Source organism: Mus caroli, unplaced genomic scaffold, assembly GCF_978045245.1.
Source record: "Mus caroli unplaced genomic scaffold, Mus_caroli_1 scaffold_17, whole genome shotgun sequence".
Lineage (NCBI taxonomy): Eukaryota > Metazoa > Chordata > Mammalia > Rodentia > Muridae > Mus > Mus caroli.
The window spans coordinates 41,698,785-41,710,000 of NW_028227272.1; positions in this window are offsets into that span (position 1 = coordinate 41,698,785).

Below are 11,216 nucleotides of genomic sequence, written 5' to 3' on the forward strand. Positions count from 1 at the left end.
CTCTGATCCAACAGCAACCTGAGTCATGTGATGGTTTTAAAATCAACCAAGAAACATTTTTTTTTTTTTTTGAGAACAAAAGTGAACATGCAATTAAACAACAGAAGAGCAAGTCATGAAGCAGGACTGGAGAATGACTGAATGGACATGAAGCAGGACTGGTCCCTATTTGTGACCTTGTCTTTCCAATCCTGAAGGAATGTAGGAAATCTTTCTAACCCACGGGGGGATTAGAGTTGTTTCCTCATTAAACCGGCTCTCAATGCAGAAGAATACAGAGAAACATCTGCACGCCTGCCAAGGTCACATCTTCCTCTGTCAGTATTAAGATTGCATTATAAATCACCGAGGTGGCTAATCATCCAGCAAACCTTGTTTGGATATAGCTCTTGGGTTGGGAGGGCGTCCCTGAGTTTAACTGGGGAATGAAGACATTCCTTGATGGTGGGTAGTAGAATCCCATGGACTAGGGCTCTCATTGAGTGAAAGGGAAGAGGGAGAAATCCAGCTGAATACTGAGCCCTTACCTCTGCTTGGTTCTTGACAACATGCAACGTGATCTCCTGCTTCCTGTTCCCACCGCCATGCCTTGTTACCATAAAGGACTTTATCCCATAAAACCACGAGCCAAAACCAAACCAAACCAAAACAGAAAAAAAAAAAAAAAGATTTTTTTTCTTTAAGTTGCTTCCGCCAGATATTTTGTTGCAGCAACAAGAAAAGTGACTAAACTAATGCAATCACTAAAAGTAAAATTCTGAAGTCAGGCTGGAGAACACATTCAAATTCTACTATCAAATAGAATGCGATTTTTTTTTTTTTGAGCAATTCCTTAATTTTCTGGGGTTTCAGTTTCTTAGTAAGTTGGGAAGCAAGAGGGAATTCAGGTTCGGTCAATACTATACTGATTTTAAAGCTAAAATTTTGGGCTGTGCATAGTAACACGCCCCTTTGATCCCAGCACTAGGGAGGCAGAGGCAGGATCTCTGAATTCGAGGCCAGCCTGGTCTACATAGCTAACTCCAGGACAGTCAGGGCTGCACAAAGCGAGACCTTGTCTCACAAAACCACCCAGCAGAGCCGTGAAGCTCTGAAGAAGGAGCTGCTGTCCAGGGGTGGAGTGAGTGGTTCCAGGCTAGCTGTATAGGAAATGTTTTCAGTGTTGATTTCTTCTAGGTCTCTAGGGTTCCTGTCATTTTTTTCCGAGTATGGGAAAAGCGCCATCTGGACATATCTATTCGTGATGAACTGGCCCATGAAATCTGTTTTATAACTAGTAGATGCAAAGTAAGATCTTGAGACTTGACCTGGAATGATACAGCCCCCTCTCCCACTGACTAGTCCCTCCAAAATGCCCCTTTCAAGGAAATGCCTGCCATTCTGTTGCCAAGGAAAGGCCTTGTTGACCAGGTAGACTTGCGATTCCCCAGTGACTCCTGTAGCAATCATAGCTGCAATCAGACAGGCACTAGGACAATGAACTATACATTCCAGCCCTGCCTCCGGGGACCAGCATGGAGTTGTTCTCTCACCACGGCTTTATTTACTTTGGCGTAATGAGAATCTCTCATCTTAAAACATAATGTGAGTTTAATGTTGATGACAAGGGTTGGGTGGCCTGTATGAAACCAAGTCGTCTAAGTCCCTGAGAAGACACAGCTGGTGCAGCCTCAGTACAAACTTCTTTTCTCAGTGTGAGAGGTGTAACCCTGTCATGGAGGGAACAGCTCCAGAGGGGCCTGTTTGGTCTCAGGGACTCATTCCAACTCTGACACCTCCGACTAGTCTGCCCCTTTATACGAGGCAGAATAAAACGACTCTCACAGAGGCCGGGGCTCAGGATGACATCAACATTTTTTTCCATCTGGAAGGAATTGAAATCACCAGTTAATTTCTTTGGTAGTCTCCTGGGGAGGAAAGGTTGTGAGTGAAATATCAGAGCTTGGAACTCAATTTAGGACAAATAGCACTTTCCCTTCAATGCATGCTAGATGGGAGAGGGGGATTAATCAGCTTCAATTCTTCCCTGCTTCCTGTCTCTGTAATTACCCTGGAGGAATGGTCAGGATCAAGAAAAACACAGCATGTGCCACAGTGTAGGGGAAATGGGCGAGACACTGGCCCAGTCACACTGGCGGTATAGCTTTGGAACTATCTTATGTTTTGGAAGTAAGGGGTGGTGTTGCCTAATCTTCCAGACCTTTCCATCTCCGAAAGCCAGACTTCTGTGTCAGGACCTTTTCTCATTTCCCTTTGCCTCTTCCGAGAAAGTGAACAGGGAGATGGGGTGGCCCCAGCTGGTGTGAAGGGGCATGACGACCACAGAGAGCTAGATGAGGCACAAATGATAGTTTTTCTTCTCTTTCCTCAAGTCCTGATCTCAGCCGGAGCCTTCTCATGACACCAAGCGGCTTTGCTTGCTTCCAGAGTCTGGTCTTGAGCCAAGGTGTTGTTCCTCTGTCCATCCTGTCTTCCTTCTCCCTTCTCCCTTCTCCCTTCTCCCTTCTCCCTTCTCCCTTCTCCCTTCTCCCTTCTCCCTTCTCCCTTCTCCCTCTTCTTCTTCTTCTTCTTCTTCTTCTCCTCCTCCTCCTCCTCCTTCTCCTCTGCCTCCTCCTCCTCCTCCTCCTTCTCCTCTGCCTCCTCCTCCTTCCTCCTCCTCCTCTGCCTCCTCCTCCTCTGCCTCCTCCTCCTCTGCCTCCTCCTCCTCCTCCTTCTTCCTCCTCCTTCTCCTTTTCTCCTTCTCCTCCTTCTCCTCCTCCTTTTTTCCTTCTCCTCCTCCTCCCCTCCCCCTCTCCTTCCTTCCTTCTTCTTCTTCTTCTTCTTCTTCTTCTTCTTCTTCTTCTTCTTCTTCTTCTTCTTCTTCTTCTTCTTCTTCTTCTTCTTCTTCTTCTCCTTCCTTCTTCTCCGTCTCCATCTCCTCCTCCTCCTCTCCCCTTCTTTCTTCTTTTCTTCTTCTTCTCCTCCTCCTCTTCTTCTCCTCCTCCTTCTTCTTCTTTCTTCTTCTTCTTCTTCTTCTTCTTCTTCTTCTTCTTCTTCTTCTTCTTCTTCTTCTTCTTCTTCTTCTTCTCCTTCTCCTCCTTCTCCTCCTCCTCCTCCTCCTCCTCCTCCTCCTCCTCTTCTTCTTCTTCTTCTTCTTCTTCTTCTTCTTCTTCTTCTTCTTCCTTCTTCCTTCTTCCTTCTTCCTTCTTCCTTCTTCCTTCTTCCTTCTTCCTTCTTCCTTCTTCCTTCTTTCTTCTTTCTTCTTTCTTCTTCTTTTTCAAAAACAGTGTTTCTCTCTGTAGCCCTGGTTGTCCTAAAATTTGCCCTATAGACCAGGCTGGCTTTGGACTCACAGAGATCCCCCTGTTACTGCTTTCAGAGTGCTAGGATTAGAGGTGTGCACCACCACCACAGCTGGCCCTTTGTCCTGTCTTACATTGTTCATTACAGTCCTTCCAAGCCCATCATCTCTTCCTTGAGAAGTGTTTCTGAATGCTGGAAGTAAGATGTTGGTGAACTAGGAATCTGAAAAACAAATTCCCAGTTTGTCATGTTTAGCTATCCTTCATGACTTCCACACGCCTTACACACTCAGTCTCTAGCTGACAACAGTTTAGCAGTCTGCTTGAGAATTTCCTGAATATTTAACAGTTTGTTCTTGCTGACCAGTTGGGCCATTTGTAGCACACTGCTGTCTGGGCATCATTTATAAGCAGGAATTACATCTTCTATTTTTTTCTTGAGACCATGGTGACCATACTATGCAGGGTCACAGTGGCTATCCAGGCCTAAGTGGAGTCCTTTTTTGTGTTTCTTATTCCTTGACTAGTATAATCTTCTGTGCTTTCATAAACTTCATTAATGTAATCCTTATAATACATTGCCATCTCAGTCTGGGTTGTGGAACTTAAAGGTCGGCAAATCTCAAAGGCCACTGACAAACCAAATACTAGATCTTCTGTGGAGCTTTTCCAAAACTTCACCAACTTACAGAGCCCACCTCCGCCAGGCTCCTTCTTGACCCAGTTCTCAGAGCTTAATTTTTAGCCTTCCTTTATTGTGTAAGTTTGCTCTGCAGGGCTGGGCCAGTTATGGCTCTGGAACAAAGTACTCCTTTTCCAGGCAGAGAGATGTTTCATCTGGAGCCAGCCTTGACTTTTCTTCTGGCTTTAATGTAAGATGAACATAGGAAAATGACCAGCACAAATAAATTCTTATGGCTCTCTCCAAGTAACAGATGGAGCCAGGAAGGGCAATAACAGAATTCAATCATCCCCTCTCCTTTCCTATTAGCTTAATTTTAAGTTTGCTTCCAGAATAAATATTTTGCAGGTTTCCTTGTTCGTGTGGAGCTGGAGGAAATATAATAACGTTGGCTCAGGTGGATGAATGTGGCTTTACCTGCCAGGTCTGGTGTGTGGACTTCAGTGTTGGATTTATGATTCTTACCTAGCCATGTGGTAATGACTAAATAAAGACAGTCATGGGGTTGCTAAGTAAGGGTCCAAGAGCAGATTTTTGACCAAGGGTGGATTGAGACAAAACTGAATCTGCTGGGTCTGCTAATCCCCGGAACGCAGTTCTTTTTCCCAAATGGAAAAAGTACAAGAATACCGTTAGATTTGGAGGGACGCCTTCAATAAAGTGGTAAAGTGGTTGTGTTCTTCATAGACTAGGAACTACTAAAGCTGGCTGTACATCAGGCTGGGGAGCAGGAACTCACATACACACTTCAAAGGGACCCACGGGACTGTTGAAAAGGCACAGCCAGGGCCAGCTTGATGCAAAATTATGCAATGTCTCTGTGGAGTGAAGGCTTGTGTCCTCCTTAAGTTTGTATGCTGAGATTTTAAGTCCTGATTCAATGTATATGAAGTGAAGCCTTTGGAAAGCAATGAGGTTGTAAGTGTGCGTTCCTGGGAACAGACCAATACCCTTAGGAGAAAAGACTCTAGAACACTTTCCTCTCCAGTCACCTCCCTCTCCCTCGTCTTCCTCTCTGGTCTCTATCACATGAGGAAGCAACGTGAGGACAGTCTCCTGCATGCTTTGGTAGCAAGACATAGGGAAATCGAGCTAGAAGCTTCCTCCTGTTTCTCCTGGCTCTCATAGTGTTGGAAGATGCCACGCAGGCTGCTGAGAGAGAAATATCTACCTAAGCTGTGGTCCCTGTGTGCAACAAACCCACCTGGCCAGGGAAGGTGTGCTCACTGGAACAACTAGTGGCAAGACTATTTTGGGGGAAACCAACTGCTTTCTGATTGGATTTGCCACCTGATCTACAGTAAGGAACCTGCTATTGTAAATCTGATTATGTAATAGGCCCGAGTGGGAAACTACTCCTGTTGTATTTGCTAAATGGCCATGGTGTTGACCTGTCAAGTTGTCTTCAAAATATTTATATTTATGCTGATATTCTAGTGGTGCTACTAACTTCAGATGGGGACTTCTTTTTTTCCACCCATCAAAGTCCCAAGGATTAGTGAGTGTTGAATGCTCAGCCCTGAATGAGGCACCTATCTCATCCCCTCTAAGGCTCAAGAGTCAGTGTAGGAAAGGGAGTGGCAAGAATGTGTAGGAATCGGTGGGAGGAATGGAGTGTTGTGGAACACTGTCTTCCAGACAGGACAAGACAGTGGTACACCAGTTCTGTAGCTGTGACTACTTGCACTACATCTTCACAAAGGCTGGGGATTTGTGTTGTCTTGTCTGTTCCTAAGTGTTTATAGACAGTTAATGGCTGCTGGGAAGGAAGAGACATCATCAGTGGTGTAGCCACTGGTACGCTGATCACGTTCCTGTAATAACCTCCTACTCAAGTTTCTGTAAACTCTGTAGGTCATGAACACACACATATGCACACAGACACACACACACACAGACACACACACACACACACACACACACACGAACATAAAAGTAGAAGGAGAGATACATATGTGAAAATGTCGTGATAAAACCCATTATTATGAATAATCAGTATAGAAAATAAAAATTTAATATACAAAAAAAAGATGGTCTTCTAAAAACCAGGAATCTAGTCCTAAGCAGACACTGGATCTGCCAGCACCATGTTCTGGGCTTTCCAATATTTAAAATTATGGAAACTAAAGGTATGTTCTCTAAACATCCTTAATATACAGTAATTAACCAATACATTTATGTTTTTTTTTTCTGAAGAATATGACTCTCTACCATTTCCAGGAGTCTTCTAACCATAGGATGTCTGAAATAACAACAAAAGATGCTTCAAGAGAACTTTATATAGTGAGTTTGATGGTTTGGGCCTCAGGCTTACCTGTAGATAGCATCTAGTTTAGCCACGTGTAAATTTACCTGCATACATAGAGCCACTTGGGAAAAGCTTCCAACTATAGGTCCTTTCCTTTCCCTTCTCAGGCATGGGAGCAAGGCTGTGTCAATCACGGAATGCTACAATGATGATTGGAGGAGAGGCAGGAGCATGGGGAGGATACAGGAGTGTAGAGAGAATCTCTTGTGTACTATGTGGAAGGAAGCACTCCTGCCAGTAAAAGGCTGTTGGTCTGTTAGCAAAAGGCAGGAAATAGAAGGTGGGAGTTCCGGTAGAGACATTGGAACTGTGGGAGATTTGCCACCTGGACTCTCAGGAGATGAACATATGAAACCGAGGAGAGGTTACCAGCCATGCGGCACACATAGAATAGAATAAATGGGTGATATAAGTTACTAACTAGTTAGAGAACAAGCCCAAGCTTATGGCCTAGGCATTTATTCATAAATAATTAAGTCTCAGAGTCCTTAGTTGGGAACTGGGGCACAAGTAAGAAAATCCCAAGGTTACACAGGGGTATCTAGGAGGAGAAGGTATCTAGAGGTTGGGTGTTGAGGGATTTTAATGCACTTCCAAAGCCCTTCTAGGTCTATATGATCCAGCCAGAATGTAGACATGCCCTGGATAACAGTATGATCTGGCTGGAATACACACACACCCTTAGCACACATTTTAAATTCCTAACAATGAAGGTTGTTAGTTTGTAGAAGGAAGCAGCCATGTTTGCAAGGGATGTCTAATTGAAGGGCAGACAGAATGAAAGAGAAAGATTTGATAGAATGAATCAGAGATAGGATATGTCCAACTCACACAAGAACAACACAGGAAAAAGAGGCTACTAAGGAGAGAGAGAGAGAAAGAGAGAGAGACAGAGACAGAGAAAGACAGAGAGGTGGTGTGTGATGTGTGTATATGGCAGAAGATTAGATTGTAAAGAGACTAGAGACTCCAGGCCTAGATCTAGGGATAGTTAGAACAGAGAAGGAAATGTTCTGGGCTCAACCTAAGCACAGAACTCACTATAGGTTGATGCAACACTAAATGTGTTCAGTCCCCAGATGTTAGTTTTATGAAGTTAGTTTAATGAAGGACAAATTACTGTTCTTCATTACTGTCTGCAGGGCAAGAGTGGGGAGAGAACAAGCCAAGCCTGAACTATTTTGTGATAGAAAATAAGGAAGTACTCAAAGAATAACAGGTCCACCTTCAAAGAAAATAGAAATCAGTCAGAGGAACTCCCACTGGCCAAATTTAGGGCCAGAAACAATCATCAAAATAATGAAAATACTGGACGAAAGTTCAGGAGATGCTTATGATTGTCCCACACAAATCACTGATGAAGCATTTATTGGGATTCCTACAGTTAGGCAATGTATGACTGTACAGAGATATTTATCTTTGCAGATTAAAGCAGTTTTAACATTATTTTGTGTATGTGTTGAGGGTAGTAGAACATGCGTCACAGCACTCCTCCAGAGCTGAGAGGACAGCTTGTGAGAGTCGGGTCTCTCCTTCACCATCTGGTTCCTGGAGAGCAAACTTAGCTTGTCAGGCCCAGTGGCGAGCACCTTTAGCCACGGAACCATTTCTCAGGCACGGAGACATTTGTTATTAACACAGATGCATATTTACAATCGAAGGGATGCCTCTACTTAAACCAGCCCTTTGAGACAGTGGCGTACAGTGTTTTGTGATAAGGAGTCTGAAAAACAGCAGTGGCACTTTGCTTATTGACTGGAGTTTGTTCAATTTCACAGATAATCCCTACACAGACTGGTGAGGTGGGTCAACAGGTAAACACACTTGTGGTGAAGCATGGCAACCCTAAGAATCACATGGTAGAAGGGAAAAATGCACCCCTGTGAGTTGTCCTCGGTCTTAGGTCTTCCTCTCCCTCTCTCTCTCTCTCTCTCTCTCTCTCTCTCTCTCTCTCACACACACACACACACACACACACACATACACACACACACACACACACACAAACACACACAAACATACCATGTATAGAGCTGAGAACAGGTGACATAGTTGGCAGGAGCTATTGCTAATTTGTTAACGTGCTTCCTTCCAGTCCACTCCTAATGCTAAACCAACACAGTCTAGAAAGGTGCAGATCGTGTCTGCCTTCAGCTAATTTCTTCAAACGTCTCTCCCAGAGCCCAAGAAGCTGTTGATTTTAACTTTCCCTCCCTTTTCCCAGCGTGGCTTTTGTTGTCACAGGTGGTAACACAGTCTGGGTTAGTTATTTAACTCATACCCTACCCCCTTAATCTCATTTCTACTTACTTCCTCTATTCACTGAAGTCTTTGCTGTCCACAGCTGCCCTGTCTGCCTGCATGCCGCCATGCTTCCTGCCATGATGATAATGGACTAAACCTTGGTAACTGTAAGCCAGCCCCAATGAAATGTTTCCTTTATAAAAGTTGCTGTGGTCATGGCGTCTCTTCACAGCAATGGAAACCCTAACTAAGACAGCCAGGGTGGGCTGGAGATACAGCTTAGCTGGTAGAGTACTTGTTGAAGTCTTCTAACATGGACAAAGCCAAGGTCATCCGTGGCTATGTATTAACTTTGAAGTGAACTTGGACTACATGAGACCCTTACTTTAAAACAAAACAAAATCTTGACCCAGTGCAGTCATTTTAGGTCACTCCCTTCTGAACCCCTTGCCTCAGTTTCCTTGTCTGTTGAGCAGGAATTATTCTACCCATCCCTAGAGAGTTGAGAAGGAAGAGCAGACACGCAGAGAACAGAGTAGAGGGTTCTTAAACTGGACCCCTGGTGTTGTTGCTATTATTTGTTTATGGTAAGTTCACTGAATTTCACCTGAAACAGGACTTTACGGAGCTGTGGGTTTTTTTTTTTTTTTTTAAGGCAAGACTATACTAGAAAGACAGATTCAAAACAGACATTCTTTTAAACAAAAGTCATACGGATTCTTTTACAATAAGTGCATTTGCAGGGCGCTGCCTGCTGGACTGCATGCATACTCTCTGGTTTAGAAAATCAGGAAATCAGTGCAGGGCCGATCTAAAATTGTCTTTGGGCCTGTTACTTTTCCCCCTCACCCCTGGCCTCCCCCCACTCTTTCTGCAGCTTAGGACAGCTCCCAGCTCTGGAGGAAGCCATTTGTGTCTCAGGATAGATGCCTGGCTGCTTTTGCTCTCATGTGCACTCACCTCTTGGCCTATGTGTGCTGCTCTTCTGTTTAGTGTTGACAGAGAAGAGGCCCAGGTTCTCTCCTGGACTCTCTCTGCTCGAGTGAATGGCCCCATAAGCTGAAACCAGCTTCTACCAACAGGGAAATACCATTCACTCATGAGTTTATTCTTTCATTCATTCACTATTGGAGCAGCTAAATGCATGTTAGGCATGGAGCCAGATGCTGGGAATTTGGAGAAACTCAGGAACAGTGGGAGAATTGGCAGTCAGAAAGAATGTCAACCTTTTCAAATGTTATAAAGGTGCGTGTGTGCAGGAGGTGATGGGGAGTGACTCCTGTGGTTTTTGCTTGGATAGTCACAGAAAGGGGTATTTGAGTCTGTTGAGAAAGGATGATTGGGTAGATTTTGTTTTGTTTGGTTTTGTTTCTTTGTTTTTGGCAGGTTGGGCCGAGGGGGTGGGAGTGGGGGTGGGGGAGCAAGTCACCTGAAAGGAATCCTGGAGCCTCACTGTTGTTTCCAGATCCTTTAACTCATCCCTGATCAGTTCCCTGAGATATTTGCTTCAGGATCAGCTTGGTGGAGAGACAGACTGACCAACACTGTGGCTTCGACACACACAGAGAAACAAATCCTAGCCTCTTGTTCAAGAGTGTGATCACCTTTAGACGTGAGGCACCCCATCTTTGTTTTAGTTATACCGTTCCTGTTCATCACACCTATCTGTTTCTCCTCTTCTCTTATAGAGGAAGATGCCTCAGAGAGCCCCAGCCTACCTCACCTTCTAGAAGCCTCCCTTGTTACGGATTCTGTCCCATAGCTTCAAGCTCTTTGGCTTTCCAACTCCTTTCCTTGTGTCAACAAACAACTTCCAGTCTTGCAAAAACTCAAAACAAACAGAGGCTTCCCATTCCCGCCCTCCCCTGAAGCTATGAAGGTGCCCATGGCTTCCTACTCACACACTGAGGAAACCCCTCTGTTGCAGCTTTTGTAGTCTCCTTGATCCTTAATTCCTGATCTCCTAACACTTTTGCTTCCAGCATTCCATGCCCACCCCATGGAATCTCAACTCCCCAAAGAGCCTCCAGATCAACAAGCCCATGGCCCATCTCCAGCTTTCATCCCCATCCATGTCATTAAAATCCTCAAAGGTCACAGTTCTTCATGTTTTCCACAGTGCTGTGGGCCCAGCTCCTCCTGCTGCATCAGATCCTATTCTGTTCAAGTTGACGCTACCCCAAGATCACCCTGTACTGTCCCTTGATCTAAGCTCTAGACCTTCAACCCCCGGTTCTGAAGCTGAAGAGCTTCTCTGAGCACTGCATCCAACATGCAGCTGTTCCTGTGACCTTCCAGGGAGGAAGGGCGAATTCATTCTCAAGTGCAGGGCTCAGTATGTTCTGCCACAGACCTTTACACTTTGAAGAATGAGAAAGTTCACTCTGGCCCTCAGACTCAGGATCTAATGACATTCCTTACTCCTTGTTCCTCTTTCTCTCACCTTTTTCCCTTTTCCCAATTATGTCCCAAGTCCTGCTTTGTTAGTGTTATAAAAGTAATGGTTTCTGCTGTCTGGTGGCTACTAAGAAATGCCTGGTGGTGCGTATTCATTTTTCCTGGCTTACATGAATTCACAGAACTTGCCAAAGGCTCTGGGCCTTTCTGTATTTTTGTATTAACTGAGTCTTTTAAGACAACCTCTGTTCTTTCTACAACTTGGCCAATTCTCACTCAGTGTCTACTTCCCTTAAGCCATTCT